Genomic DNA, 27,662 nt, shown 5'->3' with positions numbered 1-27,662 from the left:
AACTACTGTTTTTTTATAATTTTTTTGTTTCATCCTCTGCTTTCGCCAACAGTATGAACAATGTTTATTGTGCAGGAAAAGTTTTTCACATTTTACTGCAAACGTTCACAGTCATTAATGATAATGAACGTTAAAATTTATTTCTTGTCGTTTTTGACTCCTCCGTTGCTTCTGTTTTGGCCAATGTTTTACTAGTGCCGTATGTTGAAAGTCCGTCAGATTCCAATAATCGCTCTCCCGGATTAGTAGTTGTGGCGAAGCTTACTCTAGCTGTTTGAGGACGGTTAGAAACAGTTTCTGACCTGTTGTATTCAACAATCTGTATAGTAATTTACTCAGTTTCGGTCTCAGTGTTTACCTGTCAAGAGGTTTAGTGCACGATGTATAGAATCCTACATAATAGAGTCAAGTGTTTCCATCGTGCTTTTTACTACGAAGTTGGGAACGAACGAGTGAATTTTGTAGCTGGTTTCAGAGCACCAAAAATCAAAATATCTTAACAGTGGATACGTGTGTAAATCTGTCAAAGGACAAGCCAACAGTTAATTCGGAAGCTGTAGTTTCTGCAGCACAGAGACTATTCAACTGTAACAGGTATGTGCAGCTACATAATACCGTACGGCAGAAATTGTGCCGTCGTAAGCAAAAATGCAACGAAATGTTTGTGCGCTATAGACTAACCTTTATTTTAGAAAACAGGACTACAAAAGATGTGGCAGCGATATTTCATTTCCTCGCCCACGCTGATTTCCGAATATAATATTGCTTAATAATGTAAGTTAAGATAAAGAATAAATTACTTTGTAATAGGTTCGAAACTAAGCAGTAGAAAATTTGCGTATAAACCATAGTTAGGATTTGATTTGCATGAAATTTTGAAGATAGCATAGTAGTAGAATTCAAAAGAGTGAGAGGTAGCAATGTTTCAGCGAGCAGCGGAGACGCTGACATGGGCGGAAGACGTGTGAAGAGTGGGACTGAAGTGGCTTCTCAGAGCTTCTAGAAGGTTGGCGTATGAGCGCGGGGGAATGAACTGGTACCTGACTCTGACCTGAGTGAGAAACGAAACAGTCCGTTAACAAAGATTCTGTTTGGATAAGAAATACACATCTAAAACTCTTGCAATAGTTGATCTGAGTGAATATAAGCGTTCGCGCCAGTTGGTGTTAAGCAAAGCATTTTCATTACGTGAGCAATGAAAATCTGACGTATCTGATGCCGCAGGCAGGGAAGAGTTTACAAATAGGTCTAGAGATCCCTGGTTTAAGGAAGACCGTGACGAGGTTTGGAAAAGCGCGGCAGACGACGGGCTGCCAACCTTGTGTTGGCGCGGCGTTGAGGTAGTATCTGTGACAATGATACTACAGGATTCATGGTGTCAGTTCCCTCCAGCACTACTTCAGACATTAGTAGAGTCCATGCCACGTCGTGTTGCGGCACTTCTGCGTGCTCTCGGGGGCCTTGCACGGTATTAGGCAGGTGTATCAGTTTCTTCGGCTCTTCTGTGTACAACTATTGTTCATCAATCAAAGACACTTCCCACGCGACTGTGCATACTACACGTAACTGCATGAAACAGACTTCTTTTTCTTTACCCCACTGAGATTCGAGCTATGTACGTAAAAAAAAAAAACAGTATTTCGTTTGAGTCCTTAGACGTATCACGGCACTGCACTGAATAGATATTTGAATATTGTGCAGGGGCAGTTGAATTTAGTGGATCTAAATTCTAATTGTTGTTCTTTATTGGTCGCCTAACTCTGACTTCAGAGCATTTCTGTTAAAGCTAGAGAGGGTTCTTAGTACACTTTATAGGAAGTACCAAAAATTAGGTATATGTGGTGACTGTAGTATTAATTTTGGATATGATCGTGCAAAGAAAAGTATGTTGGTAGATCTCCTAAACTCATATGACCTGATGCATTTTTTCTTTCTAGGGTGCAGGGGAACAGTACCACAGCCATAGAAAATATTTTATTCATTCTTCATTAATAGATGGACATTCTGTTAGTAAAAGGGTGAACGGCCTTTCGGACCATGATGCACAAATTTTAACACTAAAAGGCTATTGTACTCAAACAAATGTCACATATAACTATAAACTATGTTGTTGTTGTTGTGGTCTTCAGTCCTGAGACTTGTCTGATGCAGGTCTCCATGCTACTCTCTCCTGTGCAAGCTGCTTCGTCTCCCAGTACGTACTGCAACCTACATCCTTCTGAATATGCTTAGTGTATTCATTTCTTGGTCTCCCTCTACGATTTTTACCCTCCATGCTGCCCTCCAATACTAAATTGGTGATCCCTTGATGTTTCAGAACACGTCCTATCAATCGATCCCTTCTTCTAGTCAAGTTGTGCCACAAACTCCTGTTCTCCCCAATTCTATTCAATACCTCCTCATTAGTTATGTGATCTACCCATCTAATCTTCAGCATTCTTCTGTAGCACCACATTTCGAAAGCTTCTATTCTGCTCTTGTCCGAACTATTTATCGTCCATGTTTCACTTCCATACATGGCTTCACTCCATACAAATGACTTCAGAAACGACTTCCTGACACTTAAATCTATACTCGATGTTAACAAATTTCTCTTCTTCAGAAACGCTTTCCTTGCCATTGCCAGTCTACATTTTATATACTCTCTACTTCGACCATCATCAGTTATTTTGCTCCCCAAATAGCAAAACTCTCATTACTACATTAAGTGTCTCATTCCCTAATCTAATCCCCTCAGCTTCACCCGCGCTAACTCGACTACATTCCATTATCCTGGTTTTGCCTTTGTCGATGTTCATTTTGTATCCTCCTTTCAAGACACTGTCCATTCGGTTCAACTGCTCTTCCAAGTCCTTTGCTGTCTCTGACAGAATTACAATGTCACCGGTGAAGCTTAAAGTTTTTATTTCTTCTCCATGGATTTTAATACCTACTTCGAATTTTTTTGTTTCCTTTATTGCTTGCTCAATATACACATTGAATAACATCGGGAGAGGCTACAACCCTGTCTCACTCCCTTCCCAACCACTGTTTCCCTTTCATGTCCCTCGACTCTTATAACTGCCATCTGGTTTCTGCACATATTGTAAATAGCCTTTCGCTCCCCGTATTTTACCCCTGCCACCTTCAGAATTTGAAAGAAAGTATTCCAGTCAACATTGTCAAAAGCTTTCTCTAAGTCTACAAATGCTAGTAACGTAGGTTTGCCTTTTCTTAATCCAGCTTCTAAGATAAATCGTAGGGTCAGTATTGCCTCACGTGTTCCTATATTTCTAGGGAATCCAAACTGATCTCCCCCGAGGTTGGCTTCTCCCAGTTTTTCCATTCGTCTGTAAAGAATTCGCGTTAGTATCTTGCAGCCGTGACTTATTAAACTGATATATCGGTAATTTTCACATCTGTAAACACCTGCTTTCTTTGGGATTGGAATTATTATATTCGTTTTGAAGTCTGAGGGTATTTCGCCTGTCTCATACATTTTGCTCACCAGATGGTAGAGTTTTGTTTGGACTGGCTCTCCAAAGGCTGTCAGTAGTTCTAATAAAATGTTGTCTACTCCCGGGGCCTTGTTTCTACTTAGGTCTTTCAATGCTCTGTCAAACTCTTCCCGCAGTACCATATCTCCCATTTCATCTTCATCTACATCCTCTGCCATTTCCATAATATTGCCCTCAAGTACATCGCCCTTGTATAGACCCTATATATACTCCTTCCACCTTTCTGCTTTCCCTTCATTGCTTAGAACTGGGTTTCCATCTGAGCTCTTGATATTCATACAAGTGGCTCTCTTTTCTCCAAAGGTCTCTTTAATTTTCCTGTAGGCTGTACCTATCTTACCCCTAGTGAGATAAGCCTCTACATCATTTTTCCCTGCTTCATTTACTGCATTTTTATATTTTCTCCTTTCATCAATTAAATTCAATATTTCTTCTGTCACCTAAGGATTTCTACTAGCCCCCGTATTTTTACCTACTTGATCCTCTGCTGCCTTCACTACTTCATCCCTCAAAGCTACCCAGTCTTCTTCTACTGTATTTCTTTCTCCCATTCTTGTCAATTGTTCCCTTATGCTCTCTCTGGAACTATGTACAACCTCTGGTTTAGTCAGTTTATCCAGGTCCCATCTTCTTAAATTCCCACCATTTTGCAGTTTCCTCAGTTTTAATCTATAGTTTATAACCAATAGATTTTGGTCAGAGTCCACATCTGCCCCTGGAAATGTCTTACAATTTAAAACCTGGTTCCTAAATCTTTGTCTTACCATTATATAATCTATCTGAAACCTTCTAGTATCTTCAGGCTTCTTCCATGTACACAACCTTGTTTTAGGATTCTTGAACCAAGTGTTAGCTATGATTAGGTTATGCTTTGTGCAAAATTCTACCAGGCGGCTTCCTCTTTCATTTCTTACCCCCAATCCATATTCACCTACTACTTTTCCTTGTCTTCCTTTTCCTACTATCGAATTCCAGTCACCCATGACTATTAAATTTTCGTCTCCCTTCACTATCTGAATAATTTCTTTTATCTCATCATACACTTCTTCAATTTCTTCGTCATCTGCAGAGCTACTTAGCATATAAACTTGTACTTCTGTAGTAGGCGTGGGCTTCGTGTCTATCTTGGCCACAATAATGCGTTCACTATGCTGTATGTAGTAGCTTACCCGCACTCCTAATTTTTTTGATTCATTACTAAACCTACTCCTTCATTACCGCTATTTGATTTTCTATTTATAACCCTGCATTCACCTGACCAAAAGTCTTGTTCCTCCTGCCACCGAACTTCGCTAATTACCACTATATCTAACTTTAACCTATCCATTTTCCTTTTTAAATTTTCTAACCTACCTGCTCGAATAAGGGATCTGACATTCCACGCTCCGATCCGTAAAACTCCAGTTTTCTTTCTCCTGATAACGACATCCTCTTGAGTATTCCCCGCCCGGAGATCCGAATGGGGGACTATTTTACCTCCGGACTATTTTACCCAAGAGTACGCCATCATCATTTAACCATAGAGTAAAACTGCATGCCCTCGGGAAAAATTACGGCTGTAGTTTCCCCTTGCTTTCAGCCGTTCGCAGTACCAGCACAGCAAGGCCGTTTTGGTTAGTTTTACAAGGCCAGATCAGTCAATCATCCAGACTGTTGCCCCTGCAACTGCTGAAAAGGGTGCTGCCCCTCTTCAGGAACCACACGCTTGTCTGACCTCTCAACAGATACCCCTCCATTGTGGTTGCACCTACGGTATGGCTATCTGTATCGCTGAGGCACGCAAGCCTCCCCACCAACGGCAAGGTCTAAAGTCTTTTAAACATCGTTAAGGAATAAGAGTGGCAGGATGTTTATAGTGCTGATAAAGTAGATGACAAATACAATGCTTTCCTTAAGATATTTCTCATGTTCTTTGAGAATTGCTTTCCTGGGTGGCTGACTAGTGGGATAAGGATATCATATATAACAAAGCGGGGATTATATCAAAATGTTGTATTGTATTGTATTGTATGGAACTAGGGACCTAGAGACGACGGAGAGGCTTCGTCCCCGCCGTAGCTCGCAGTGGTACACAACCCCACAACAGGCTCCAGAAGTCCACTCACCCCACCACCGCCCCAACCGAACGCAGGGTTATCAAAATGTTATAAGTAGTCACAATCAAGCTACAGTAGCCCATTACAAACAGTATTGTAAGGTGCTTAAGAATATTATTTGGAAGGTAAAGAGTATGTCGTTCGCAAATAGAATAGCTAATTCACAGGATAAAATTAAAACCATGTGGTCAGTTGTGAAGAAAGTGTCTGGTCAGCAGCAAAAGGTCGATGATATAAAGTCAGTTCGTAGTAAAAATATTTCTGTTACTGATAAGTGATATATATGTACCGTATTTAAGAATCACTTTCTGAGTATTGTTGGTGAACTAAAGAAAAATTTAGTTTCTACAGGGAATCATATAACAGTCTTGGAAAATGCCTTTTCGAGTCTGATATACTCTGAAATACTTCTCTGTGACAATGACAAGGGGGAGACGGAGTCAATAATTAAATCATTGAAGACTAAGGGCTCTCATGGATAGGATGGAGTACCTAGCAGAATATTAAAGTGCTGTACTGTACATGTTAGCCCTGTACGTAGTCATACTTGTAATCTTTTCTTTAAGAATGGTCGGTTTCCTGAACGATTAAAGTATTCAGTAGCAAAGCTGCTTCATAAAAAGGGGAAAAGGATAATGTAGACAATTTTAGACCTATTTCTATGCCATCAATGTTTGCTAAAGTTATTGAAAAGGTTATGTATGTAAGGATCCTTGATCATTACATATCACATAATTTTGCTATCAAAGGTACAGTTTGGCTTTAGAAGTAGTTTAATAACTGAAAATACTATATTCTCTTTTCTCTGTGAGGTACTGGATGGGTTTCAACAAAAAGTTTCGAACGGTAGACATATTTTTTGATTTAACTAAGGAGTTTGATTGTGTTGATCACAAAATATGGCTTCAGAAGTTGGACTCACAATTGATTCACCTCTTACTTCAACAACAGGCAGTAAAAGGTCATTATTCATAGTGTTGAAAATGACTGTGATGTGGGGTCTGAATGGGGTACGGTCAAATGGTTGGGGGGGGGGGGGGGCGAGGGATCAGTGCTGGGGCCACTCCTGTTCCTTATTTATATAAATGATATGCTCTCTCGTATTACAGTTAAGTGTAAAACATTTCTGTTTGCTAATGACGCTGACTTGGTAGTAAAGGATGTTGTGTGCAACATTGGCTCAAACCCAACTTTTAATTTCACTAAATAGGTATATTATTAGTGGAACTGAACAGCTCAAATTTCTAGGTTTTCATATAGATAGTAAACTGTCATGGAAAGCCCACATGCAGGATCTTGTTCAGAAAGTTAATGCTGCTGTTTTTACTATTCGAACGGTATCTGAAATAAGTGATCGTTCGACATGAAAATCAGTCTACTTTCCTTATTTTCATTCGCTTATGTCATACGGTATTATATTTTTGGGGTAACTTTCTCATTCTCAAAGGATATTTTTGGCTCAGAAATGGACAGTTCGAGCAATAAGTGGTGTAAGTTCACGAACCTCTTGTCGACACCTGCTCACTAGTCTGGGTATTATGACATTGTTCTCTCAATATACACTCCTGGAAATGGAAAAAAGAACACATTGACACCGGTGTGTCAGACCCACCATACTTGCTCCGGACACTGTGAGAGGGCTGTACAAGCAATGATCACATGCACGGCACAGCGGACACACCAGGAACCGCGGTGTTGGCCGTCGAATGGGGCTAGCTGCGCAGCATTTGTGCACCGCCGCCGTCAGTGTCAGCCAGTTTGCCGTGGCATACGGAGCTCCATCGCAGTCTTTAACACTGGTAGCATGTCGCGACAGCGTGGACGTGAACCGTATGTGCAGTTGACGGACTTTGGCGAGAGCGTGTAGTGGGCATGCGGGAGGCCGGGTGGACGTACCGCCGAATTGCTCAACACGTGGGGCGTGAGGTCTCCACAGTACATCGATGTTGTCGCCAGTGGTCGGCGGAAGGTGCACGTGCCCGTCGACCTGGGACCGGACCGCAGCGACGCACGGATGCACGCCAAGACCGTAGGATCCTACGCAGTGCCGTAGGGGACCGCACCGCCACTTCCCAGCAAATTAGGGACACTGTTGCTCCTGGGGTATCGGCGAGGACCATTCGCAACCGTCTCCATGAAGCTGGGCTACGGTCCCGCACACCGTTAGGCCGTCTTCCGCTCACGCCCCAACATCGTGCAGCCGCCTCCAGTGGTGTCGCGACAGGCGTGAATGGAGGGACGAATGGAGACGTGTCGTCTTCAGCGATGAGAGTCGCTTCTGCCTTGGTGCCAATGATGGTCGTATGCGTGTTTGGCGCCGTGCAGGTGAGCGCCACAATCAGGACTGCATACGACCGAGGCACACAGGGCCAACACCCGGCATCATGGTGTGGGGAGCGATCTCCTACACTGGCCGTACACCTCTGGTGATCGTCGAGGGGACACTGAATAGTGCATGGTACATCCAAACCGTCATCGAACCCATCGTTCTACCATTCCTAGACCGGCAAGGGAACTTGCTGTTCCAACAGGACAATGCAGGTCCGCATGTATCCCGTGCCACCCAACGTGCTCTAGAAGGTGTAAGTCAACTACCCTGGCCAGCAAGATCTCCGGATCTGTCCCTCATTGAGCATGTTTGGGACTGGATGAAGCGTCGTCTCACGCGGTCTGCACGTCCAGCACGAACGCTGGTCCAACTGAGGCGCCAGGTGGAAATGGCATGGCAAGCCGTTCCACAGGACTACATCCAGCATCTCTACGATCGTCTCCATGGGAGAATAGCAGCCTGCATTGCTGCGAAAGGTGGATATACACTGTACTAGTGCCGACATTGTGCATGCTCTGTTGCCTGTGTCTATGTGCCTGTGGTTCTGTCAGTGTGATCATGTGATGTATCTGACCCCAGGAATGTGTCAATAAAGTTTCCCCTTCCTGGGACAATGAATTCACGGTGTTCTTATTTCAATTTCCGGGAGTGTATATACTCTTTACTGCCGTTTCTTGTTAACAATATTAGCTTATTCCTAAGAATTATCAGCATTCACACAGTTAATACTCGCCAGAAATGCAATCTGCAATTGGATCGCACTTCCTTGACTCTGTGTAGAAAGGTGTGCAGTATACTGCTACATCCATTTTAAGCTACCACAAGAATTCAAAAATCTTAGCAGTAATCCATGCGTTTTCAAATCGAAACTGAAGGGTTTTCTCATGGGGCACTCCTTCTATTCTGTTGAGGAGTTCCTTGAAAGATTAAGCTGATTCTTATGTTAAATTATTGATTGCGTTTACTTAAACTTATGGCTTGACTTTTTTTGGTTCATAAACACTTTATTTTATTTACTAGTACTTTTTTTGTTGCAATTTCATGTACTGACACGTTCCATGACCTTCAGATTGCTCCTCGACTTGGTCCTACGGAACTAGACCTGTAAATAAGTAAATAAATAAATATGCATGTAATCTGTATGGATGTGTTGTTACTCAGTAAATGAAAATCTTGCAGGTCAAGGAAATGATTTTATGAACTACTCTCAAATATGTTCAATGCAGTTGCGTGATAAATCGTATGAGAAATTTCTATCTTGGTATGTTCCAGTTTATACTATACTACTTTAGTATCTACACTACTATTTACTCTATATGTAGTTATTACTAGAAAAAATTATTATTCACCATTTAGAAGCAAAGAAATTGCAAATTAACTGGTAAATGTGGTAGGCAATTTCATTTTGTACACATTTTTTTAAAATTTCTAGTATGATCCCAATACTGTTTGCGCGATGGCTTGGATGCTAAATAAATAAATAAAGTAAGTGCCTTCTCAAACACGGCGCCACTCACCTGTAGAGACGGCAGTAACAGCTGGCTACAGAGCGTTTTCACTTACCGCCGAAAATAGGGTGTTAACTGTCCAATGCGGAATGGACAAACCACAGGCCGGCACTTAAATTGAGGATGATCTTTTTACTATAAAAATGGTAGTTGGCTTCATTACAAATAGGAAAAGAGGGACTTTGTTCCAGCACGTCATCTGGGGAAATTTTTTATTCTTATTTAACATACAGTTGATATAAAAATAATACTGAAAGCTGAAGTAAGGTGGGGGGAGGTGCCGGACCCTGACTCGCTAGCGCATCCACCAGTTGTGCGAGCCTGCCTGGAGACGAAGGTTCGGAAGGACACTTGTTGCTGGGATCTCGAGAAGTGCAGATATGCAGAGAATACGTCAGATTCGAGTTCTGTGCTTCGCTGGTGAGCTGTGGTACAACCAGTACTTTGCTGGTTCACCGTTGAGTCCTCCTCTTAACTATCGATCGTGGCTGAGTTAGTTTTAACGGAAAGGTTTAGTAGAGGATGCAAGTAGCGACTCCTGACAGTCAGTCAGTGCTTTAGCTGTGTTAAGTGAGCAGCCTAGTATTTAACTTGTGCATCTTGTGTGATTATAACAGAATTTTTAAATGTAATTACATGAAACAAATGTAAATGGGCGATGACTATAGTAATGAAACGCTGACTGACACGACTGTCAGGTGTTCGTTTCTGGGTTGTTATCTGGTGGCGACCTTGGCGCTTTAGCGATCCCTGCTGATGTTGTCCACCTACTATATACAGAGATTGAGTGTGTTCGTTGTGAAACAGGGAACAGAGATGACAATTTGGGGTTGGGAATAGAGGTTACAAGGTATTATAAAGCACATTTCGGTCTGTTGGATTCTGAACGTGATGGAATTCCGCATGCACTATCACGGCTATGTCATGGGGTCAGACGTTATTCATTTATATGTAGCTTTCCAAGCCGAAGGCATGCTGATAAACCTCCAACACCCATTTTTTTTTATTTCCCCAGACTAGTAATTTCAGCCCTCTGCTGATCCTTAGCCATATAAACGACTTAGGAGACAATCTGAGCAGCCGTCTTAGGTTATTTGCAGATGATGCTGTCGTTTATCGTATAGTAGAGTCATAAGGAGATCAAAACAAAATGTAAAACGATTTAGAAAAGTTATTTGTATGACGCAAAAATTGGCAACTGACCCTAAATAACGAAAAGTGTGAGGTCATCCTCATGAGTGTTAAAAGGAATCCATTAAACTTCGACCACACGATGAATCAGTCAGATTTAAAGGCCGTAAATTCAACTAAATACCTAGGAATTACAATTACGAACAACTTAGAGCCGGCCGCGGTGGTCTCGCGGTTCTAGGCGCGCAGTCAGGAACCGTGCGACTGCTTCGGTCGCGGGTTCGAATCCTGCCTCGGGCATGGATGTGTGTGATGTCTTTAGGTTAGTTAGGTTTAAGTAGTTCTAAGTTCTAGGGGACTAATGACCACACCAGTTGAGTCCCATAGTGCTCAGAGCCATTTGAACCATTTTTTAACCAACAACTTAAATTGGAAGTAAAACATTAAAAATGTTGTGCCCAAGGCCAACCAAAGACTGGGCTTTATTGGCAGGACACTTAGAAAATGTAACTGATCTACTAAAGAAATTGTCCGTCCTCTTTTAGAATACTGCTGCGTGCAGTGGGATCCTTACCAGATAGGATTGACGGAGTAAATCCAGAAAGATCCAATAAGAGCAACACGTCTTGTAATATCGCGAAATAGGGGAGAGAATGTCACTGAGATGATACAGGATTTGGGGTGTACATCATTAAAACAAGGCATTTTTCGTTGGGGCAGAAACTTTTCACGAAATTTCACTCACCAACTTTCTCCTCAGAATGCGAAAATATCTTCTTGAGGCCGACCTACAGAGGGAGAAACGATCATCATAACAAAATAAGGGAAATCAGATCTCGCACGGAAAGGTATAGGTGTTCGTTTTTCCCGCGCGCTGTGCGTTGTGAATGTGGTTCGATCAACCCTCTGCCAGGGTCTTAAATGTGAAGTAGAGTATCCATGTAGATGTAGATGTAGATGTAATTTAATCGTACTCATAACGACACTTGGATCTATGTACAGTTCGAAAGTTATATATCGCCCGTGTTATCTAGGTAGCTGTGCACTTGTTAGAACTTTAAATGGCATGCAGGACTACTTTGTTCTGGATACGATTCAAACACTGCACTCATATCCAATAGTCACTGAACAACATTGTCGTGCCTAGCCGAGGCTTGAACAAAGCACTTAACGTCATTGTTGGCTGCGTATCAAGAGATGCGAAATGTCTTATTTTTGACCAGTATCAATTAATAAGTGTCTACTTTAAAATTACACGAAAAAAAATTTTTTTTGAACCAAGACTTGTATCCAGTAATTATTGTCCGTGTCACCTGATCATGTAAGATCTTAAATATGGTTTCTTTCACAATCAACAATTTGTGCGCCTGTTTAAACTTGATATCACGCCACGTGTAACTTTGTGTTGGACGGCATTTCGACTCCAGCACCTAATTGGATTGTTAATTAAGCACAATCAAATGTAGATATCGAATTGTTGTTGCTTTCTAGCCACGAGTAGACGTTATGTTTCGGTTTATTTCACACGAGCGAGATGTGTGCATGTTTGACATAAAAATAACTTGACGATAATTTCTGTTCTAACCGGAAGTCGAAGCCTGCACATATCGCTGTTGTTGACTACGTTAGCTATCGAATTGTCTTTCACCAGTTACTAGGAGCAAGGTGTAAGAACCTGAAATGACGTGATGAAATGTTCTATATCTGACTGGGAGTCATTCCGCCAGTAGTTTGGTGTGCACGTGATACGGCTTGAAATGTCACGACGCAAATTTTTGTGCCCGACGAAGATTAGATCCCAGACAGGCTACTTTGGTGGAGAACTAGAGTAATTTGGATTCTTATGTAAGTGAAAAACGCAACGACTGAACCGTGTCGTTTCGAATGGGTAAAATCCCGTGAAAGAAGAGATCTGAATTCGAATCCCAGACCATAATCAGTATTTACATCTCAAGTTCAAGAACAATAAAAAGTGAGTTCCGTGAGATCTTACACGACGAATGGTTCATTAAATAAAATAAAATTTCTCGTGTAAGAAATTTTACTAGTGACAAGAGTTCCTACTTTCAAGACTTACACTTCTGTCATGGCCAACCTAAACCGACTCTCCTCCAGTTAGTACCTAAGGGACATCGTGTTTTGATGCGGATTTCAACGCGCGATGCAACCCTACGTTGTTCAATTAGCGTTACCAGAGATAAAGAGCGACTGTTGGTGCATGCTGGAGACGGTTGCCTGAAGCGTAAATCGAACCCAGATCTCGGGCATACTAAGGAAGAATCATTCCAGCGAACCGTCTAACTCCCTCGATTTCGTCGTAACGGAAGATACACTGCCTTGAATGAGAATTCTGACTCCTAGAGGTGGATTACAGCCTATTCAATACATTTACTTTCTTGTACGGCCACGTCATTCAGCAGCTGGCTCGGCTACCCGATGCACAGTTTCGACTTGGATTTTTAGTCACTGAAATAAAAGCACGTAACGGACAAACGCATGAACTGGCAGCTCTGTAGGGTGGGAAAATTCTTAAAGGAAATGCTGCTTTCTACTAGTGGTCCTCTGGTGCTGTTCGAGTTTGCCATCTAGTTGTAAATGTTGCGCAGAGAAAATACAAAGTACACAGCAGAAATTATTCCTTCTTTTTTTGTTTTTAATCGCATTTCGTGTGTGTGCTAAAAGTATCTCTCAGAAGGAAGTTCCAATATAAATTTATGTACAGAAAAAACACCTTGATCAAATATTGATAGGACGTTCATATTCACAGGGCATGTACATTAGTATATTCTGCAGAAACGATTAGCATTTCAGTTACCTGGGTTTGTCCTCCATGGACCCTGATAATTTTTTCCATGTGTGATAACATCGAAGCGTATAAGGCGCGAATGGTGCCCTGTGGTATAGCCATCTATGCTGCACCTGGTTCGAAAGTTCATCTGTGGTGGTTGGCATTGGGCCACAGTGCTGCATCCGCCATTTCACCATAACCCACAAATTTTCGATTGGCGACAAGTCTGGTCATGTGGCGGGCCAGGGCAATAGGCTAACATCCTGTGACACCAAGCAGGCACGTGTTCGTGCACTGTCTTGCTGAAAAATGGCGTCTGGGATGTTGTGCAGAAACGGCATAGCTACGGGTCGCAGGATGTCATTCACGTAGGTCACGCTGGACGCGCATCAACTTCTGATTGCGATTGTACGCAGTAGCACCTCCCACCATAAGGCCTCGAGTTGACGCTGTATGTCTTGTGCAAATGCAATCACTGATATGCCGCTTCCCCTGTCAGCAGCGAACCAAATTGCGGCCATCATTTTCAAACAAAGAGAACCTGGATTCGTCCGAAAACACTCTCTGATGACATTCGTGTCCCCAGTGATGTCATGCAATACACCATTGCCGTCTAGCGTGTTTCTGCACGTCCGTCAAAGGTAGGCAGATAAGTGGACGGCGCTCACGTAACTCCTGATAGTGTACGATGTATTACAATGTTACGTCAGAGCCGAGGACGATGCAAATCTGTCCTGCAATGCTATGAGGTGTCGATCTTCATGGGGGTTGGTCTGGGTGGTGCGACCTGACCCATCTCGTCGTGTTCTACCGCCTTCCGTGAACCATTCTACACACACACGTTGCACTGCCGAAACACTTCGTCCCACATAAGCAACAATTTCCCGGATGGCTGCATCACATTCTCTCATGACAAAAATCCACTCTCTTTAAAACTCACTGATTTGACGGTGCGGTTCACGCATTCGTCTGCAAGGCATCTTGAACGTCTGCTCAAGGCACACAGTTCCGTTACCTTCGGTTTATAGTGACACTGACAGCCGCAGGCACACTTTACCGGTATGTGGTGTTGCGCGGCGACATCGATGTTGGTCTTAAACCTAGGGGCCGACATGGTTCATATGCTAATTATTTCTGCAGGACACACTAATGTATTTGTCTTGTGAATATGAACGTCCTATCTCCAGTCGTTAGGTGTTCTGTTTTTTTCTGAACATGACTGTAATTTACTTCACTTTCTAACCTGCCAGTAATAGCACAACTTCAAAAAAAGGTTTCTGTGAAAAAGTCGTGGCTGTCTATCCAGAACAGAACAATTAATGCACAGGACCTTCTTCTGGATGCAGCAGATGCGGCACCCAGGCGATCGCGATGTTTCGTGCTATTTGCCTATGGCGTGCAGCTTACATGAGGGTATTGGAGGCAGTCCGAAACGCTTGTTCCATGCGTGGAGCGAGTGCCATCGAGGAAATTACCTCATAAGAATCACACGTCATAAAATGGTTTTCTCGTTTCAGGTAGGATAGTTGTGACGCGGATTATTCGCCATTCAGGAAGACAACAGGCTGTAATAAAAATCGTCTTCATGGGTAACACTATGGTCCACGTTAGGATACCTGGTAACTGCCAAATGTAGTGACTGTGACCATTTAAACTTGTGTGAAATTTACATCCCCTGGCTAAGATTCGAAAGTTGGATGCAGGTACACTACATGATCTAATTCAAAGCAATAAAAGTGAAATGGGTGGCCAGATTTACAGGTTTACTTGACCTCCATCAATCCCTCACCGAACATTCCTGTCCATGATCGTTGTAGCTAAAGGGATATGGTGCCCTTATCTCAATTACATAGGAAGATATTAATGTGTGAGCCCTAATGCAAAACATCTCCTCAAGCAAAAGGTAGTGTGCTATCGCCAGATGTATTATTTTGCATCCAGTGGCACAAAAAGCCTGTTGTGTAGTACAAACTGCTTCCCGGGAGTATGTCATCGCCGCTGATATTTGTTGGATCATCTGAGACAGATTCTGGTAAGAAAAACGACCAAAAAGATACCATTGAGTTTTGCACTGCTTATTTGACAGAAATGGCTGTCCAGCAGTTTGTTTTGGATGACATCCGTCGCCACACATCTTCTCCTGATATTGCACTCTAAAATCTATACCTTTTTCACTCCTTCTCAAATGACCATCAAGAAAATACCTTTCTGGATGAAAATGTACTGCAACTTGGATGACCGACATATCTGCCTTCAAACTAGTAGATTTCTACAGGTGTGGAATCGAGGAGGTACGTAATTATTGTCAGACTGTTGTATAAAATATGAAAGACTGTATTGTTGTTGGTAAATTTCTGTCACATGTTTTTCTGTTATATGAAGTAAATCAACGACAAATATTATAAAAAGCACAAATGTACATTCCTGGAAATTGAAATAAGAACACCGTGAATTCGTTGTCCCAGGAAGGGGAAACTTTATTGACACATTCCTGGGGTCAGATACATCACATGATCACACTGACAGAACCACAGGCACATAGACACAGGCAACAGAGCATGCACAATGTCGGCACTAGTACAGTGTATATCCAACTTTCGCAGCAATGCAGGCTGCTATTCTCCCATGGAGACGATCGTAGAGATGCTGGATGTAGTCCTGTGGAACGGCTTGCCATGCCATTTCCACCTGGCGCCTCAGCTGGACCAGCGTTCGTGATGGACGCGCAGACCGCGTGAGACGACGCTTCATCCAGTCCCAAACATGCTCAATGAGGGACAGATCCGGAGATCTTGATGGCCAGGGTAGTTGACTTACACCTTCTGTGGAGACCTCACGCCCCACGTGTTGAGCAATTCGGCGGCACGTCCACCCGGCCTCCCGCATGCCCACTATATGCCCTCGCTCAAAGTCCGTCAACTGCACATACGGTTCACGTCCACGCTGTCGCGGCATGCTACCAGTGTTAAAGACTGCGATGGAGCTCCGTATGCCACGGCAAACTGGCTGACACTGACGGCCGCGGTGCCCAAATGCTGCGCAGCTAGCGCCATTCGACGGCCAACACCGCGGTTCCTGGTGTGTCCGCTGTACCGTGCGTGTGATCATTGCTTGTACAGCCCTCTCGCAGTGTCCGGAGCAAGTATGGTGGGTCTGACACACCGGTGTCAATGTGTTCTTTTTTCCATTTCCAGGAGTGTATTATGACTTATCATGTTAACCTTGCGATGACAGTCTGTTTTAGTGAAAGAAGAAGTATATGAGCATACCCACAACTCCATGCATTACTAAGATATTCTGCATTTTTAATCTCTATATGATCAGTGTCAGCATCAAATCCTATGTCATACCCAAAAAGTATTTCAGTACTATCACGAAAATACGTAAATCTGGCAGTCAGAGTAGACCCAAAAAGAAATCCAGCTAACAAATTAGTCAGTGATACACAAAAATAAATCAAATTGTGTATGAACAAAAAACTACAAGAGTTCAGTGCTGCAGTTTCTTAAGTTTTGCGCCTTTAGGCCTAAGTGATGTTTAATTGAGGTTGCGAGTAAACTTATGATGGACAAGTTAAGATTTGCTCATTGATTTTCGATCTGGAAGCTTAGAGATCAGTAACAGAAGAAGTAAAAAATTGAGAAAGTGTCTTGCTCTCCGTCAATAGCTGAACCAAGGGCTAACTGATCTTTTCGTTCACAAGAAAGCCACGTCATCTCATACTTAGCGAGCAAGTGCTGTTTGTTCTACATTCCCATTGTCACAGTAATTGATTATACAGACAACTCGCAACATAAAATATGAGATTAGTTGTAGATTCTGCCGGGAATGACCTTCCAGGAATCAAATCATAAATTTGATAATCTGATGTTACATAATAAATGAGAATGGTTCATATTATTTCATGGAAATAACAAGAAAATACCAACTGGATTCAGCAGGATAATTGTAAACCACTCTTGGAAGTAAGTCAATGGTCACACAGTTGCTAAACATTTCTAGAATGTTGTCAGTTCTCCATTAGAGCAGCAGAAGGAACGATATATTTCTTGAGGTGGCTTGTACTTGGGAAGCTTGCTGTTCGAAGACACGACAGCTCAGTCTAACTCTGCACTGGTTGCGATCTGAAATACCTGAAATATAGACCAATGAGTTTCATTTCCATTGCTGTAACGAGGATTTGGAACTAATACATAGTTACAAATTAATATCCAGATGTGCCAACTGAAAATCGAACATCAATAATGAAGAACATTGGGACTTATTTGAGTATAGCTGTTGTAGTTACGTTTTTTTCACATTACTAGAAGCTATTCCCCATTTACTGGAAGCGATTCGCTTATTTTAGCATTACCAGATGTTATTAATAATATAAGTAAATAATTTTTAAAATTTTATACACTTAAAAACAGTTTTCGTTAAGAATTCTTTCAGTGTGTAACGGATAAATACAAATCTACTACCAAAAACCATAAAAGACTAGAAATTTTTTTAAAAAAATTGAATTTATCTCGGTTTAAATTTTTCTATGTAATTTCCTAATTAATTTTGCTAATATTTTTGTGATATTTTTGCCGAATGAATGTGTAGAATGATACAAGTATCTCCAGGAAAGTAGGTCTGTAAAACCTCATGGAAAACTGAAACCGATTCGTATTGATAGTATCATACCTGTGTATAACACAAGTCAGAATAAGATTTTTATTTTCCATTAAGTAGATATTTAGCTAGCCAGCCAAGTCCCCTTGAAAACAATCGGAGCATAGCACTAATCTATATTAGCATCAGTCGTAACATATGGTGCAAACGTTTGGGTTCGTAGATTGCATCTAGTGAAGCGAGCCTCATTAGCGAGAAGAACTCGTCAATGAGTGGTACAAAGATTAACGGCCGCCTACTACACTAGCCCGAATGATGCTTTGTTAGTAATTTTAGAAATATGTACACTAGACTTGAAAATTTTAAAAGGGGAGCTCTTTACTGGTTAAGAAAGGTGAAACTAAGTCTTTACATTTTTTATTAAACACTAAACAAAAAAGAATTTTCCCTGACAGACAACTCAGATTTAATCTATACATTTATTACCCACAATATACAAGCCAAACGCGATCTGGCTGCTATACATTGACAACGTGACTTCCAATAATTAACACAAAAGACTAGCCCTGAATTGCAAGAAATCCTAACAATAATACAAATCCAAACATATAAAATTAAAGAAATATGAAACTACCTCCAGCTCTGTTAATTGCCTAAACTCACTTCACTCACGAATCCCCATAGTGGAAACCCAGTACTGTGTCATAAATCACTTACCTCACAGAAAATCTTCATAACACGAACTACAGCAATTACAGGAAGTAGCAACAACAGCCAGCTAAATAAAAGGGTTCTAACTATTTAGACTCCAGCTACTAAGAGGCATATGGTTAGCAACAGAAAGATTTTGTTGAAGAGCAAACAATGAATTCAGAAAATTTTACCTTATTCATGTGACATCCGGTTCCAAAATTATATATTTGTCAATAATTCCACTACCCAAACATTATCAACCATACATCCATTATCATGCCTTTCCTTGCATCGTTTCTTGTAAGAAATTTCATCCACTTTACATTGTGTGTCCTACCAACACATAGTCTCCACTACAAACAACATTTCGATACACTTCTCTATTCACTCGCTAACTGCTAGTGTGTCCAACCACAGAATCTCTTGCCGATGGCGCAGAGCGCTGTCAGCGATATTAACACAGTCTACAGCGCTGCCAACATACAAACAGGCTACTTGCAAAGGCAATCAAATGGATGTATGAAGGATGCCTGGAACTGAAGACAATACGAAAAAAGTTAATAAGTGATAGCATATTACATCTGTGGCAAAATGAATGATACATGTCAGGCATAGGCAGGAGAACATACGAATTTGCATATTACAACTGTGACAAAAGGGATGATACATGTCAGGCACAGGCAGGAGAACATACGAATTTCTCCCTAATATCAGGGCTAGACTAAAAAAGAGTTTTCTTAACCCGTTGAGTGCATTCATACATTACCTGACTGGTCACGGCCCGTATGCTAAAAATCTATACAACATCAAAAGACTGATGAACGACAGTTGCTCCTCCAGCAGTGTGTATACACCAGAACACAAGTTGTGGGATTGCATGCTCCATGAAGATGCGGTGGGTAATGACCATCAGGTATTAAGGATGTTTAATCTCAAAGCCGCACTGGGGAGTGTGTCAGCCTGGCGCGTCTATGACGACGCTGCAGCCACATTATCCAGAAAGATCCAGGAAGACTTCACGAGGCATTCAGCCACACATCAGCGTCCTGCCATCCCAGCTGGACAACATACTCTGAATGTGGAGGAAAGACTACAGAGGTTAGCGACCACAAATGAAATGATTTTTCAAGAATTTACACTGCTTTGGTGCAAGTGATCATGAAAGTTTGGCCTCTAAGATGTAACAACAGTTGTTGCTTAGGGTAGTTTGGGAGGGGGGAGGGGGGGCGAATTCAGTTGTAGAAAAGACCATCTATAGGTTAGATGCATCAAAATAATAAAAAAAGGCAGAACAGATTGTTTAATCCTAACAGCAGAATTAGTAGCTGGGTAACTGGTTGTGTGGTCTACTGTATTTCTGCAGTGGTAGAATTTAAAAAAAAATTAATTATCAGAAATAAGCTGTTAATATACAAATGCATTATTATCCAAGAAAATGTGATCAGTATGCTCTCTTTTAGCTTTTCAGATAACAAGATGTAATTGTGAAGAATAAATAAATAAATAGCCAACAAAGTAAGGAAAATGTTGCTGCATTATTAGTTAAGAAATGTATTCTTGCTCAATTAAAGCTAACACATTAACAGTAGTTAAGCACACTCAATAATAATTCATGATAGTAAAACTATTCCACGATGTAAAAGTAGGCAGAAATTGGAGCAGTCATTAAGTTTTTTACCGTTGAAAGAATTACACACTGGAGGTTAACAGAATTATTTTACGACAGTAAACAGCAATAAATTTCACCTATGGACAGTCAGTAAAAATTGCTACGTCAATGTCAAAGTGAGACCATCTGTTTTCCTACACTGGTCATGTAGTAAGTAATAGTTAAACAGTCTCTGCAGTGTAACTATCTGTAACTTCATCATTTTAGTTTGCCAATGTATACATAGCCACAATAAACTATTGAATGCATACTGAAAAGTTCTGTCAAGTACAGGTAGTCTTTTTGCTTGGTAATTGATGAAAGTCCAGTTAGAGTACATTGACACTATGTTCCCATGTATCAAGGCACAATAAATGCCTGCTAAAGCATCCAGAGTTCATGCTTGTTTATCAGTTTTAGAAGTCACTTTAAGAATCAGAGCTAACTTCTTTAAAGACATTTTGAGCCAATCAAACTTTTCAAATCAAAGAAACACTAAATTTTAGGTGGAACATTTAATGGTAGGAAGCAGCTCTTATCTTTCTTGAATGTACAGTCTTAGACATAAAACCAGGCCGCCGGCTGGCCGTCGCAGAGACAGTCGTAGATGTGTTCATAACCCTGTGGCAGGCGTGCTTAAGACTGTTGCGTCAGCGGGCACGTGCGGCACTCAGTGCCGCCTACATTTAAATACATAAAAAAGCAGTTTTTTTAATTTTTTGGTGAAACTAATTATTTATTATTTATAACATCATTCTTAACAGCAACTTTTAATATGATCTGTATACATACACTCCTGGAAATGGAAAAAAGAACACATTGACACTGGTGTGTCAGACCCACCATACTTGCTCCGGACACTGCGAGAGGGCTGTACAAGCAATGATCACATGCACGGCACAGCGGACACACCAGGAACCGCGGTGTTGGCCGTCGAATGGCGCTAGCTGCACAGCATTTGTGCACCGCCGCCGTCAGTGTCAGCCAGTTTGCCGTGGCATACGGAGCTCCATCGCAGTCTTTAACACTGGTAGCATGCTGCGACAGCGTGGATGTGAACCGTATGTGCAGGTGACGGACTTTGAGCGAGGGTGTATAGTGGGCATGCGGGAGGCCGGGTGGACGTACCGCCGAATTGCTCAACACGTGGGGCGTGAGGTCTCCACAGTACATCGATGTTGTCGCCAGTGGTCGGCGGAAGGTGCACGTGCCCGTCGACCTGGGACCGGACCGTAGCGACGCACGGATGCACGCCAAGACCGTAGGATCCTACGCAGTGCCGTAGGGGACCGCACCGCCACTTCCCAGCAAATTAGGGACACTGTTGCTCCTGGGGTATCGGCGAGGACCATTCGCAACCGTCTCCATGAAGCTGGGCTATGGTCCCGCACTGCGTTAGGCCGTCTTCCGCTCACACCCCAACATCGTGCAGCCCGCCTCCAGTGGTGTCGCGACAGGCGTGAATGGAGGGACGAATGGAGACGTGTCGTCTTTAGCGGTGAGTGTCGCTTCTGCCTTGGTGCCAATGATGGTCGTATGCGCGTTTGGCGCAGTGCAGGTGAGCGCCACAATCAGGACTGCATACGACCGAGGCACACAGGGCCAACACCCGGCCTCATGGTGTGGCGAGCGATCTCCTACACTGGCCGTACACCTCTGGTGATCGTCGAGGGGACACTGAATAGTGCACGGTACATCCAAACCGTCATCGAACCCATCGTTCTAACATTCCTAGACCGGCAACGGAACTTGCTGTTCCAACAGGACAATGCAGGTCCGCATGTATCCCGTGCCACCCAACGTGCTCTAGAAGGTGTAAGTCAACTATCCTGGCCAGCAAGATCTCCGGATCTGTCCCCCATTGAGCATGTTTGGGACTGGATGAAGCGTCATCTCACGCGGTCTGCACGTCCAGCATGAACGCTGGTCCAATTGAGGCGCCAGGTGGAAATGGCATGGCAAGCCGTTCCACAGGACTCCATCCAGAATCTCTACGATCGTCTCCATGGGAGAATAGCAGCCTGCATTGCTGCGAAAGGTGGATATACACTGTACTAGTGTCGACATTGTGCATGCTCTGTTGCCTGTGTCTATGTGCCTGTGGTTCTGTCAGTGTGATCATGTGATGTATCTGACCCCAGTAATGTGTCAATAAAGTTTCCCCTTCCTGGGACAATGAATTCACGGTGTTCTTATTTCAATTTCCAGGAGTGTATATCCAAGGTGCATGAGAAAACTAAAACTGCTACAGAATGTCTGACATACGTTTCCAGGATATTTCCTAAGCGCTAATTTAATAACAAATACTAAATAAATTATAACCACAGATATGATTCGATTGTTTACCATTGTTAAAGCAAGTTTTACAAAAACGTGTAAAATGTATAAAAACTTTGATGTAATAATAAAGAATAAGGCAGTCAATAAATACAGTACATATCATGAATCACACACTTTATTCCTCCGGAGAAGCTCTGCAATCATTATATGTGAGAACATTGTGGCAATGTTGCTTGCAAACGAAACTTTTGCAGCTATTGCAAGTGGCAGTAGTTTTATTATTTTTTTACCACCACAAAAATGGCACGTCCCACACCTTCTTACAGTCTCATCGTGATTGGCGGGAATTGATTGATGAGGTGACAGAAATCCTTGACTATCTCGTGGTAGAGTAGAGAGCTGAGCCCTTTCTTTCAAATGGCAGTCCATCAGAGCCAAGGCCAGGTTTGTTACGTACGTTCTTCTTCTGAATCTTTTCTCTGGATTGTTTGCAAAAAACCAGACCTGTGAATTTATCCCAGCAGTATCCAGATAACGAAAAAACAATGCTAAGGGCCATCTTCTTGTGGTCCTTTATGTAGAGTATGATGTACACATAATGGCTCTGAGCACATGGGACTTAACATCTTAGGTCATCAGTCCCCTAGAACTTAGAACTACTTAGACCTAACTAACCCAAGGACATCACAAACATCCATGCCCTAGGCAGGATTCGAACCTTCGACCGTAGCAGTCACGCGGTTCCGGGCTGAAGCGCCTATAACCGCAAGGACATCGCGGCCGGCGATGTATACATATAATCCACAGTATCGATTCGAGCTTTTGTTGCATTGTAGTCCAGATTTACAACAGACTTGCCTGTAGCGGTGCCGATTTCAGCAGTTTCATGCATTGACGACAGGAAAAGCACAGCCTTATTCCTTTTTTGTTTGGCAAGAAACAAGACAGAAGTCATCTTGAAGTTCGAAAAAACAATTTCCAGTTTCTCACGATTTGTTGAGCAAAAATTCCGGAGGATTTTCCTTCTTGTTCTTTTTCAATGTTCCAATGAACGTTAGCTCATTTTCTAAATGATGGGCTACAGGGTAACTACTGTAGTAGTTGTCCGTAGTTACATTCCTGTGAGTTCCCTTGATTGGCTCAACCAATCTCTTCATAATATCCATTGGCTGGTTAGATGCAACATATGGTCCAGGATTCTGTCTGCCGCAGTATACTTCAAAATTAAAAGTATAAAATGTCTTGCTATCGCACAATGAATACAACTTCAGTCCATACTTAGCGGGCTTATTGGGCATGTACTGAATAAAACCACAACGTTCGCGAAATGGGACAAGCATTTCGTCTATGGTTGTGAAGTCCCCTGGACTGTAGTTATTTCAGCAGTTGTTCAGAAATTCTGAGTGGAGATTGCGGATGGCAGCAAGTTTATCAGTTGCTAGTCGTTCTTTTCTTGTACAAGTATCATCAAACCTGAGTGATGGAGCAAGAACAGGCAGCGCTTGTAGCTAAATGCTGCCCTTAGAATAATCATTCCTGTTCCATTTGATGCCCACAGTTCTAATACATTTGTGCGCCCTCCTTTTTGTTCAGCAATGAGAAACAGTGCTCCTAAAAGAGTCGTATTTCAGAAGCAGAAGTAGTTTTGCAATATCAAGCCTTTGAGTAATTCACAGATGATCTCTTGTTATTTATGTACTTGTTTGTGTATCTATTATCTCAGGATAAAACAATTTGAGAAAACTTTCAATTTCAGTTTTAGCTTCTCTACCATTGCGTTTCGGGCCAAGTAGGACTTTGTATTTTACGTTTTGGTTTCCCTGTTAGTGCTAACGGATTATTTATCCACAAAGTTTCTTGGTCCTTACCAATATAAAGATGGCAGTCATCATGTGGCATTCCTTTCACTTCATTGCCGTCAACGCATGACTGATCAGATTCGCTGGAATGATCTGCAGTTTCAATTATTTCTGCTTCCTCATCGCTGTAAGAGAAATCTGCGTAATCTTCTTCGTCAGATGATTGCAGAAGAAGACGCTCAATTTCTTCTGGCGTTAGTCCTTTCCTTTTTGCGGACCTGGAAGACAATAAAATAATTCTAAAACCAAAGCAATGTTAATAACTAAATCATCATTCACACACAGAGTTGTAAAACAAAGCATCTAATCATCAAAACATTCGACAGTGGTACGGCTACATGTACTTACATTACGGGGCGCGTGAGGTACGCAGTGCCGTCTCGCAGCAGTCGTCCACTTCACAGGTGAGTCGCAGCTGTTATGGTGGGTATAATGACGGCGCAGTAATGAAGTTTGGCGCGTGACTAAACAATCGAAGCATTTCTAGCACCACTGTTGTGTGCTCGGCGCGCTGACGTAATTATTGAACGAAAACAAAATTGGCGGCACTGTATGCCGCCACGGGCCCGCCGCAGGGTTAAGAAGACCAACATAACCGGCGCCCCTTTGAATTCTAAGTCTGGCCGTATGTATGATCTGGCAACACTGTAGGATGTGGAAACGTACAGGGGAAGTGCTGACGCTCTTCAAGAGCTGTTAAAATTCTCTGTCTGCCTATGGTCCTATTCTAAGCGTCGAGCAGTATAGAAATGAAGTCTCGAGTCCATTCCATCCCCTACATTTTTAAATCGCATTTCGGTTGGCCGCTACAGCTATCAGTTTGATGGAACCTCAAAGACAATTCGATTCACTTTCTAACCCATCTGTAATAGCAAAAATTTCCAGAAACTATTCTGCAGAACAGCTCATGGCAGCACCAAGATCGGTTTACGATCGAGAGTTTCCTTGCTCTACAGCGGCCACCAGCTACCGGCTGCTAGCTACACACAACGCGCCGCCACACGTCACGCGTCTTCCGGCCAGGCGACTGTGGCACAGCGCTGTGAGTGTATTTAGCGTAATTTTCCTATTTGAAGGTGTAGTATTCATTTTGCAGTTACGTATTGAAGTTTGTATACTTGAACATTAGGAACGTAAATGCTTCAGAATTAAAGAAGACCACTCACAGAAACGCAGATGCGTTGAGTTGTTGATAGGGACACACAAGAAGAAGAAAAATTGGTAGCTTACTGATTTTATGCTTTCACGTCATAGGGCAAAATAAAATACACGAATACTCACAAACACGCAAACACACGACTATGCCCCTACTAAACACCTTTTTCCAAAGCCGTTTCACAGAGGAAGACCGCACTGCAGTTCCTTCTCTAAATCCTCGCACAAAGCGAAAAGATGGCTGACATCGAAAAACGTGTCCAAGGAATGGAAAAGGAACTGAAATCACTCAACTGAGAAAAGTCCACTGGACCTGACGGGATACCAATTCGATTCTACACAGAGTACGTGAAAGACCTTGCCCCCCTTCTAACAGCCGTATACCGCAAGTCTCTAGAGGAACGGAAGGTTCCAAATGATTGGAAAAGAGCACAGGTAGTCCCAGTCTTCAAGAAGGGTCGTCGAGCAGATGCGCAAAACTATAGACCTATATCTCTGACGTCGATATGTTGTAGAATTTTAGAACATGTTTTTTGTTCGCGTATCATGTCGTTTCTGGAAACCCAAAATGTACTCTGTAGGAATCAACATGGATTCCGGAAACAGCGGTCGTGTGAGACCCAACTCGCTTTATTTGTTCATGAGACCCAGAAAATATTAGATACAGGCTCCCAGGTAGATGCCTTTTTCCTTTACTAACGGAAGGCGTTCGATACAGTTCCGTGCTGTCGCCCGATAAACAAAGTAAGAGCCTACAGAATATCTATGTGGTTGGATTGAAGAGTTTTTAGCAAGCACGACACAGCATGTTGTTCTCAATGGAGAGACGTCTACAGACATCAAGTGCCACAGGGGAGTGTTATGGGACCATTGCTTTTCACAATATATATAAATGACCTAGTAGATAGTGTCGGAAGTTCCATGCGGCTTTTCGCGGATGATGCTGTAGTATATAGAGAAGTTTCAGCATTAGAAAATTGCAGCGAAATGCAGGAAGATCTGCAGCGGATAGGCACTTGATGCAGGGAGTGGCAACTGACCCTTAACATAGACAAATGTAATGTATTGCGAATACATAGAAAGAAGGATCCTTTATTCTATGATTATATGATAGCGGAACAAACACTGGTAGCAGTTACTTCTGTAAAATATCTGGGAGTGTGCGTGCGGAACGATTTGAAATGGAATGATCATATAAAATTAATTGTTGGTAAGTCGGATACCAGATTGAGATTCATTGGGAGAGTCCTTAAGAAATGTAATCCATCAACAAAGGAGGTGGCTTACAAAACACTCGTTCGACCTATACTTGAGTATTGCTCATCAGCGTGGGAGGTTGACGGAGGAGATAGAGAAGATCCAAAGAAGAGCGGCGCGTTTCGTCACAGGGTTATTTGGTAAGCCTGATAGCGTCACGGAGATGTTTAGCAAACTGAAGTGGCGGACTCTGCAAGAGAGGCGCTCTGCATCGCGGTGTAGCTTGCTGTCCAGGTTTCGAGAGGGTGAGTTTCTGGATGAGGTATCGAATATATTGCTTCCCCCTACTTATACCTCCCGTGGAGATCACGAATGTAAAATTAGATAGATTCGAGCGCGCACGGAGGCTTCCCGGCAGTCGTTCTTCCCGCGAACCATACGCGACTGGAACAAGAAAGGGAGGTAATGACAGTGGCACGTAAAGTGCCCTCCGCCACACACCGTTGAGTGGCTTGTGGAGTATAAATGTAGATGTAGATGTTTTCAGCTGAATGTGTACAGTGCACTGAAATATAGTTTTGGGAAGATGCGGGCCACTGGCAAAACACCCGATCCAAAAGAGATAGGGCGTGGTTACTAATAATGCTCAGATACATCGCCTGCAAACTTAACGTCATAAATCAATAAGTTTCAGTGTTACTTATCTCAAGCCTACTGAAAACTAAAAAGGACATTCACCAGATGCGATTCACATTTTAGAGCATCTCCAGTGGTTATACTGTAAAAAGTATGAACAGGCAGCACATGTTAATTATAATTATAGACCCTGAAAATATGTTTCTCGAGATCGCTGTCATTGGCACTGTAGAGTCCGCGCAGCGA

Source organism: Schistocerca gregaria, chromosome X (genome assembly GCF_023897955.1).
Source record: "Schistocerca gregaria isolate iqSchGreg1 chromosome X, iqSchGreg1.2, whole genome shotgun sequence".
Taxonomy (NCBI): Eukaryota; Metazoa; Arthropoda; class Insecta; order Orthoptera; family Acrididae; genus Schistocerca; species Schistocerca gregaria.
This window is presented reverse-complemented; position numbering follows the sequence as displayed.